The following is an 8,486-nucleotide window of genomic DNA, read 5'->3' as shown; positions in this document are numbered from 1 at the left end:
TTTCTTTGCCAAGGCAAAGCATCCGACCTCCACCCAGAGGCACAAAACAGACCCAGATGCACGGTGAGGCCAGAGAGAAAGCCCTGGAAGTCAGACGGGGTTCCCCTCTCCGAGAGGGGGCTCCTCTCCCAGGGGACGGTCCCTCTGTGAGCAGCATCCGCAGGCAGACATTTCACCTTGCTTGAAAGGAGAAGTCTCTGGACATGGAACTCTTACTCATGCACGAGTTCATGGAGGAGTGGACCATATTTGGAAACAGAACAAAGATGCCGGATCTGCTTTCTAAAATGAGGGATGATCATCTGTTGGTTCAGTCTGTAAATGACTAGGACCACGCAACCTGAAGACAGGAGAAAGTCAGACGAAATTCTGACTGGAAGGTCATGGAAGCATGTCTGGGGGAAGGGCTTTATGGCCTTGGTGGAGAGGGGCTCTCAGAGGCTGGTCATTATGTAGGGGTCATTAGTTCTTGCTGAGTGGGCTCTCATCACGGGGATTTCCATAGCCCAAAGCCAAATCCTTGAAGAAAAACAATATTTTGGCCTCCAGCCATTATTGAAGGAATGCATTTGACAAATACAAATCAGTTTTGTTATGTTTTGCTGAATCACGGGGAGTGGGTCTCTAGCCACACTTTGAATGAATTCGATCAATCTCCAACCAAGGGCAGCAAGTCCAGAGTGGCCCCAGTCACCTGATTTTGTGTCAGGTAAAGTGAGTGGCAGACCTACCTACCTCCATGCTCAATGATCTTAGTGGACAGTAAGTCTTGCTAATGAGGCCAGTGTTGTGGCATAGTGAACTAAGCTGCTACCTGCCATGCTGGCATCCCATGCGGGAGCCAGTTGGAGTCTCAACTTCCAATCCAGCTCCCTGCTAATGCACCTGGGAAAGCAGTGGAAGATGGCCCAAGTGCTTGGGCTCCTGCTACCCACATGGGAGACCCAGACGGAGTTCTAGGCTCCTGGCTTCAGCCTGGCCCAGCCCTGGCTAATGCAGCCATTTGAGAAGTGAACTAGTGGATGGAATCTCTCTCTCTCTCCCTCCCTCTCTCCCTCCCTTCCTTTCTCTGGAATTCTGTCTTCCAAATAAGTAAATAAATCTTTTTAAAAAATAAGACTTGCCATGATAAATTAAATGTTTTTTCCCCCAGAAAACTTTTAATTAAGGAATACAAACTTCATGCTTTCTATAAATACAACTTTAGGAACACAGTGATTCTTCCCACCCTACCTGCCCTCCCACCCACACTCCTACCCCCTTCCTCTTTCCTCTCCTATTCCCATTCTTATTTTTTACTAAGATTTATTTTCAATTAACTTTATACATGTATGATTATTCTAAGGAAAACGTTCAACAAATTGTATGGGGGAAAATAAAACCTGTTCCTCAACAGTCGAGACAAGGGCTGTACAAAGTCATTGCATCTTTTTTTTTTTTTTTTTTAAATTTGACAGGCAGAGTTTGACAGTGAGAGAGAGACAGAGAGAAAGGTCTTCCTTCCATTGGTTCACCCCCAAAATGGCCACCATGGCCGGCGCGCTGCACCGATCCGAAGCCAGGAGCCAGGTGCCCCTTCCTGGTCTCCCGTGCGGGTGCAGGCGCCCAAGCACCTGGGCCATCCTCCACTGCCTTCCCAGGCCACAGCAGAGCTGGACTGGAAGAGGAGCTACCGGGACTAGAACCGGGTGCCCAAATGGGATGCTGGCGCTGCAGGCGGAGGATTAACCAGTGAGCCACGGCGCCAGCCCCCAAGTCATTGCATGTTGAAGTATTAATTTCACTGCTATAGATAACCTTTGAAGTGCTCTGTTAGTTATCACAGATCAGGGAGAACATACGGTATCGGTCCTTTTTGGACTGGCTTATTTCGCTAAGTTTGATGTTTTCCAGTTTCATCCATTTTGTGGCTAATGACAGGATTTCATTTTTTTTAATCACTATGCAGTACTCCTTGGTGTATATATCCCATAATTTCTTTCTTTTTAAAGATTTATTTATTTATTTGAAAGCCAGAGTTGCACAGAGAGAGGAGATGCAGAGAGAGAGACAGAGGTCTTCCATCCAATGGTTCACTCCCCAGTTGGCCCCAATGGCCGGAGCTGCGCTGATCCGAAGCCAGGAGTCAGGAGCTTCCTCTGGTCTCCCATGTGGGTGCAGGGGCCCAAGGACTTGGCCCATCTTCTACTGCTTTCCCAGGCCACAGCAGAGAGCTGAATCGGAAGTGGAGCAGCCCAGACTCAAATTGGCGCCCATATGGAATGCTGGCACTGCAGGTGGCGGCTTTACCAGCTAGGCCACAACACCAGCCCCTTCAGGAACTTTTTTTTTTTTTTTTTTTTTGACAGGCAGAGTGGACAGTGAGAGAGAGAGACAGAGAGAAAGGTCTTCCTTTGCCATTGGTTCACCCTCCAATGGCCGCCGCGGCCGGCGCACCGCGCTGATCCGATGGCAGGAGCCAGGAGCCAGGTGCTTTTCCTGGTCTCCCATGGGGTGCAGGGCCCAAGCACTTGGGCCATCCTCCACTGCACTCCCTGGCCACAGCAGAGAGCTGGCCTGGAAGAGGGGCAACAGGGACAGAATCCGGCGCCCCAACCGGGACTAGAACCCGTTGTGCCGGCGCCGCTAGGCGGAGGATTAGCCCAGTGAGCCGCGGCGCCGGCCCAGGAACTTTTAAGACCCATATATTGAGGGGGCCGGTGCTGTGGTGCAGGGGGCTAACACCCTGGCCTGAAGTGCCGGCATCCCATATGGGCGCCAGTTCTAGTCTTGGCTGCCCTCTTCCGATCCAGCTCTCTGCTATGGCCTGGGAAAGCAGTAGAAGATGGCTCAAGTCCTTGGGTCCCTGCACCCGTGTGGGAGACCCGGAGGAAGCTCCTGGCTCTTGGCTCCTGGCTTTGGATCAGCATAGCTCTGGCCATTGCGGCCAACTGGGGAGTGAACCAGCAGATGGAAGACCTCTCTCTCTCTGTCTCTACCTCTCTCTGTAACTCTGTCTTTCAAGGAAATAAAATAAATCTTTAAAAAAAAAAAAAGACCCATATATTGGGTCATTTGATAGTATCCTGTAGATTTCACTTTTTTTTTTTTTTTGATTGGACTGTAAAATTTCAGATTTGTCTTCTAACTCGGATGTTCTTTCTTCTGCCTCACCAAGCCTGTTCTTAAGGCTTTCCACCATATTTTTAATTTGTTCTATTGAATTCATTTTGTTTTGATTTCTCTTTAAAATCTCAATTTCGGCCGGCACCGTGGCTCAATAGGCTAATCCTCCACCTGCGGCGCCGGCATACCAGGGTTCTAGTCCCGGTCGGGGCACTGGATTCTGTCCCGGTTGCCCCTCTTCCAGTCCAGCTCTCTGCTGTGGCCCGGGAGGGCAGTGGAGGATGGCCCAAGTGCTTGGGCCCTGCACCCGCATGGGAGATCAGGGGAAGCACCTGGCTGCTGGCTTTGGATCAGCGCGGTGCGCCGGCCGCAGCACACTGGCTGCGGTGGCCATTGGAGGGTGAACCAATTGGTAAAGGAAGACCTTTCTCTCTGTCTCTTTCTCTCTCTCTCACTGTCCACTCTGCCTGTCAAAAAAAAAAATCTCAATTTCATGGGCAAAATTTTCGTTCCTGTCATGTATGGATGTCTTCAATCATGAATTTGCTTCTGATTACTTCTAAGTGGTCCTACGATCAATTTTTTGAATTCCATTTCTGGCATTTCTTCAGTCTCGTCATCTTCACAATCTAGTATTGAAGTGTTGTGTTCTTTTGGGAGCATCATATTGTCTTCCTTATTCTGGTTTCTTGAATAGTGTGCTTATTATTAGGCATATGTGGGCCGGCGCCGTGGCTCAATAGGCTAATCCTCTGCCTAGCGGTGCCAGCACCCCAGGTTCTAGCCCCGGTCGGGGCGCCGGATTCTGTCCTGGCTGCCCCTCTTCCAGGCCAGCTCTCTGCTGTGGCCAGGGAGTGCAGTGGAGGATGGCCCAGGTGCTTGGGCCCTGTGCCCCATGGGAGATCAGGAGAAGCACCTGGCTCTTGCCATTGGATCAGCGCGGTGCGCCGGCCGCAGCACGCTGGCCCGCGGTGGCCATTGGAGGGTGAACCAATGGCAAAGGAAGACCTTTCTCTCTGTCTCTCTCTCTCTCACTGTCCACTCTGCCTGTAAAAAAAAAAAAAAAAAACAACAATGAAAATTATGGCCTTGTGCTAACACAAGCTTCAAAGCTGATCACAGGAGCTTAGTAACAATGTCTATTTCCTGTTCCTGTTTCTCAGCTGGCCATGTGTCTTTTGTTAACCACTTGAGGTTCATATAATAATGGCTAACACACTTATTGGGCACATGACAAATGGTGTAGGCATGGTGCTAACCCTTTATTTGCATTGGGTTTTTGCATTTACTTTTCATACCATCCCAAAGAGGGAGAAGCTGAGTGCCTTAGGGATAAAGTAATCAAGGCTTGGGGATCTTGGTCATGACCACCTAGCTCTACCAAACAAATCCAGCCACGACAGTTCTTTGGTGCCCTGAACAGGGACTCCCTGTAGCCTCCTTCCGAGTCCAGGTGATGTAGACTTGTGTCAACAAAAACATGCATCTCACCTGAGTACTCACCTGACATCCCTGCCCTGGAACTGCCAATACTTTTAGTCCTGATGAATTTCATCCAATTTTCTCCCCTTAGTTTTGCCTCACCCATTCATTTCCATTTCCAGGACTGTTTGTCTTGCACGATACATAGTTATCAGGAAACGCTTGTTTTCCCAGTGTTAAATGAAACTCATATCTATGTTTATCATCCTTGCTGTTCCAGCTTGCCTAGCTTTAGTGATACAGTTTTTAGTTCAATTTAGAGGCAGCTTGCAGAGGAACTGGCTCAGCATCCATCATTTACATGTTGATGTGTGACATCGGCAAATTACACTGGTGATGTCTGATAATACAGTATCTGTAATACCCTTTTCCTCTGGTTTTCTGAAATGGTGACACAAACCTTTCATCACCTTGCTTGATCTTTTCCTGGAAAAAGCTCATGTTTGTAGAAAGATCTGAAATGCACAGTTTCTCATTGTTTTTCCCTTTTTATGGCAATTCTTCCTTAAAATGAAGTGTGGTACAACTAGTTTCCACTTGGGAACCTTCTAATTAAGAAACATAGGGAGAAGCCAGTGGTCAAAATACCTGTGTATTTGTGAATAATGAAGTAACACAGAAATAGAAAGTAATGTAAATGTGTATAAATAAGACACTAGTTAACCAAATTCCACACTATTCATAGGGGCGAACGTCTGGCCTAGCAGTAATATACTTGTGTCCCACATCAAAGGGCCTGAGTTCAAGCCCTGGCTCGGGCTCCTGATTCCAGCTTCTTGCTAATGCACACCCTTGGAAGTAGCAGTGATGCTTCCAGTGGTCGGGTTCCTGCCACCCACACGAGAAACCTGCACTGAATTCCTGGCTCCTGACTTGGGCCCTGCCTGGGCCATTGCAGGCTTTTGGGGAGTGAGCCAGCAAGTGGGAGCTCACTCTGTCTGTGTCTCCCTCGGCCTCTCTAATTAATTAGTTAATTAATTATATGCCATCCATATGTTGGAGTATCATGTCACTGTTAAAGACATATTTTAGAGCCATTTATAAAGGTATAGGAGCACTGTTTATAATGGATTAAGTGAAAAAGCAATTAATAAAGTAATGAGTTATTCCTTAAACTGTGAGTCGTGTAGATGTATATTTTTTGTTTCTTAGTATAAAATATTTTCTTTCATTTTTATTGTTGGATTATTATGTTGATATTATTGTGGACAGAAGACATGGCCTTTTAGAATATTAGTTATTTGGAATTTGTTGAAATTTCTGATTTGGTGCAGGTTCAAAAATTGTAAATATAAATGAATTCCTCATGAGAGTAATGTGTGCTTGGTAAGTGCTTGGTAGCTGATTCTGTCTATGTGAACATGCATGTCGGATCACAAGACCGTAGTCTCCACTTGTCTTTGGGGATATGTTCCAAGACCTCCAGCACGAGACACCTGAAACCATGGGTAGTCCTGAGTCCTGTATACACTTTATCTGTGTGACTATGATAAAGCTTCATGTATAAATTAGCTTAGGAAGAGATTAACAACAATAACCAATAACAAAACAGAATAAGCATCATAATACACTATAATAAAAGTTATGTGAATGTGGTCTCTCTCAAAATATCTTCTTGCACTTTTACCTTTTCACTTAAAGAAAGCACTTTGTGGTTTCTCTCTGGCACATGTGAATTGCCACTGCCACCACTCTGGTACTTTGGCAGCCCTCATTAAGGAAGCTAAGGATGACTTGAACACAAAACTGAGATGGCTACCGAGTGACTGACAGGTGGGTGGTGTATGCAGTATGGATACTCAGGATACTCATGCCCCAGCTGGGATAACATGAGGCTTCATCATGCTATCCAGACGGCTCACTCATGAGTGGTTTATTTCCATAAATTTCCCTTTATTTATTTCAGACCGCAGTCCATCTTGGATAACTTAACCTATGGGAAATAGAATCTCAGATAAGGGGGAACTACTGAAATATAGCTGCCTGCATATGTGTCTCTGTGTATCAGTGTCTATAGACCATCACGGCTATATGGATGCACACATTTACATGTATATGGTATACACACAAAGTGTGGATATAGTCTATGTATACATGCAAAGATTTATAGGCATGCGTGTGTGTAAGTGTATGTATAGCTCAGACTAAACCTATCAATAGTGTTATTCTTTAATTCTTGACACAGTTCCTTTCTGCTTGATATCTCAGTTAAAGGGAGGACTTTATTGGAATCTTCCAGTACTGCTATAGATTTGTTGATTTCCCTTAGTAACTTTCCCTGTTCACATACATCATAATTATTGTGTATCAAGTACATGTGTTAGGTAAGTGACACTTAATGCTGGTGGTTGCTCTTGAGGGTTATTCCTCTCAGGAATGTTTCTCCATTCCCATTGATTTTCACCTTGGATTATATTTTTACCAATATCAATATTGCTATTACTAACTTTCTGTTGGTTCCTATTTACCTAGAATTGTTTTTTCCATTCCCACCTTTCAGACTTTCTAGATCAGTGGATGGTATGTCTGTTACAAATAGTACATGGTTGAATGTTGGGTTTAAATCCAATCTGAGAATCTTTGTGTTTTAATAGTGAGCAAGCAGAATTGTTTAGTCTGCCCTATGGGGCTGGCACTGTGGCATAGTGGGTAAATCCACTCCCTGTGGTGCTGGTTCAAGGCCCAGCTGCTCCACTTCCAATCCAGCTCCCTGATGATGTATCTGGGAAAGCAATGGAGGATGGCCCAAGTACTTGGGCCCCTTCACCCGCATGGGAGACCTGGATGAAGCTCCTGGCTCCTGGCTTTGAACTGGCCTAGCTCCAACTGTTGAGGCCAATTGGGGCATGAACCAATGGATAGAAGATTGCTCTTTCTCCCCCTCCTCTCTCACTGTAACTCTGCCTCTCAAATAAATAAATCTTTTTTTTTAAAAAAATCTGTGCTCATGTCTTTTCAGGTTTTTTTTTTTATTATTTTCCATGACTTTATCTCTCTTAGATTTGTTCAGGATAATTTCATCAGGTTTCTCTCCCAATTCTCTAAGTTTATCTTCAATACTATCTCACCAACTCTCCTGTTTATCCCTTTTTTTTTGTTTTTTACTAAAAGAACAACCATTCATTTATATATTTTATTTGTAAATGTTTACACCAGAACAGTGAAACTAAAGTTTAGAGACAGTGGGTGTCATTATTTTAGATAGCATTAGTTCACTATAAAAGAGAGAGACATAGGAGTTATCTACATGATGAAAAGATTTCAGAACTTCAGTGCAATGGGAAGCTTCGTGTGATGCTGTTTCAGAGATTTCAATCTACATATTTTCCAAGAACGTCACCATCTCTAAATAGAAAATAATCCTTGTCGTCTAGAACTACTTTAGTGCTTCCATATTCTGGAAGAAGAACTTTATCGCCAGCTTTCACACTAACTGGTTGAATCTCTCCACCCTTTCCCTTAGAGCCTGATCCAACAGCTACTACCGTTGCTTGCAATACTTTTCCTTGAGATTTTGCAGGGAGCATAAAGCCTCCCTTGGTTACCGTTTCTGTGGCGTTCCTCTCCACCAAGACCCCATCAAAGAGCGGAAGAGACTTCCTAAATGCCTGTCCCGCCATGGCCCAGCGCCACAGCTCCTGCTCCGCTCTCACGCCGCCGCTCCAAGGAGAGGCCCGCAGCCTGACCTCCTGTTTATCCCTACCTATTGAGTTTCATAATTAAATGCTAGGGTCTTTGTTTTTCTTCTTTTAAAAAAAAAAAACACTATTTATTTATTTATTTATTTGAAAGTCAGAGTTACACAGAGAGAAAAGGAGAGGCAGAGAGAGGTCTTCCGTCATCCGCTGATTCACTCCCCAATTGGCCGCAACAGCCGGAGCCGCGCCAATCCAAAACCA

General features: G+C 45.4%; 1 pseudogene; it reads right to left on the bottom strand.

The window, feature by feature from the left end:
* Nucleotides 1–7,832: 7,832 nt before the first annotated feature.
* LOC100341867 (10 kDa heat shock protein, mitochondrial pseudogene) lies at nucleotides 7,833–8,207 on the bottom strand (annotated as a pseudogene).
* Nucleotides 8,208–8,486: the final 279 nt, after the last annotated feature.

This window comes from Oryctolagus cuniculus, chromosome 16 (assembly GCF_051225735.1).
Source record: "Oryctolagus cuniculus isolate XC-2025 breed Fujian yellow rabbit chromosome 16, ASM5122573v1, whole genome shotgun sequence".
Lineage (NCBI taxonomy): Eukaryota > Metazoa > Chordata > Mammalia > Lagomorpha > Leporidae > Oryctolagus > Oryctolagus cuniculus.
Note: the sequence above shows the minus strand (reverse complement) of the source record. Positions and strands in the feature narration are given on the sequence as shown.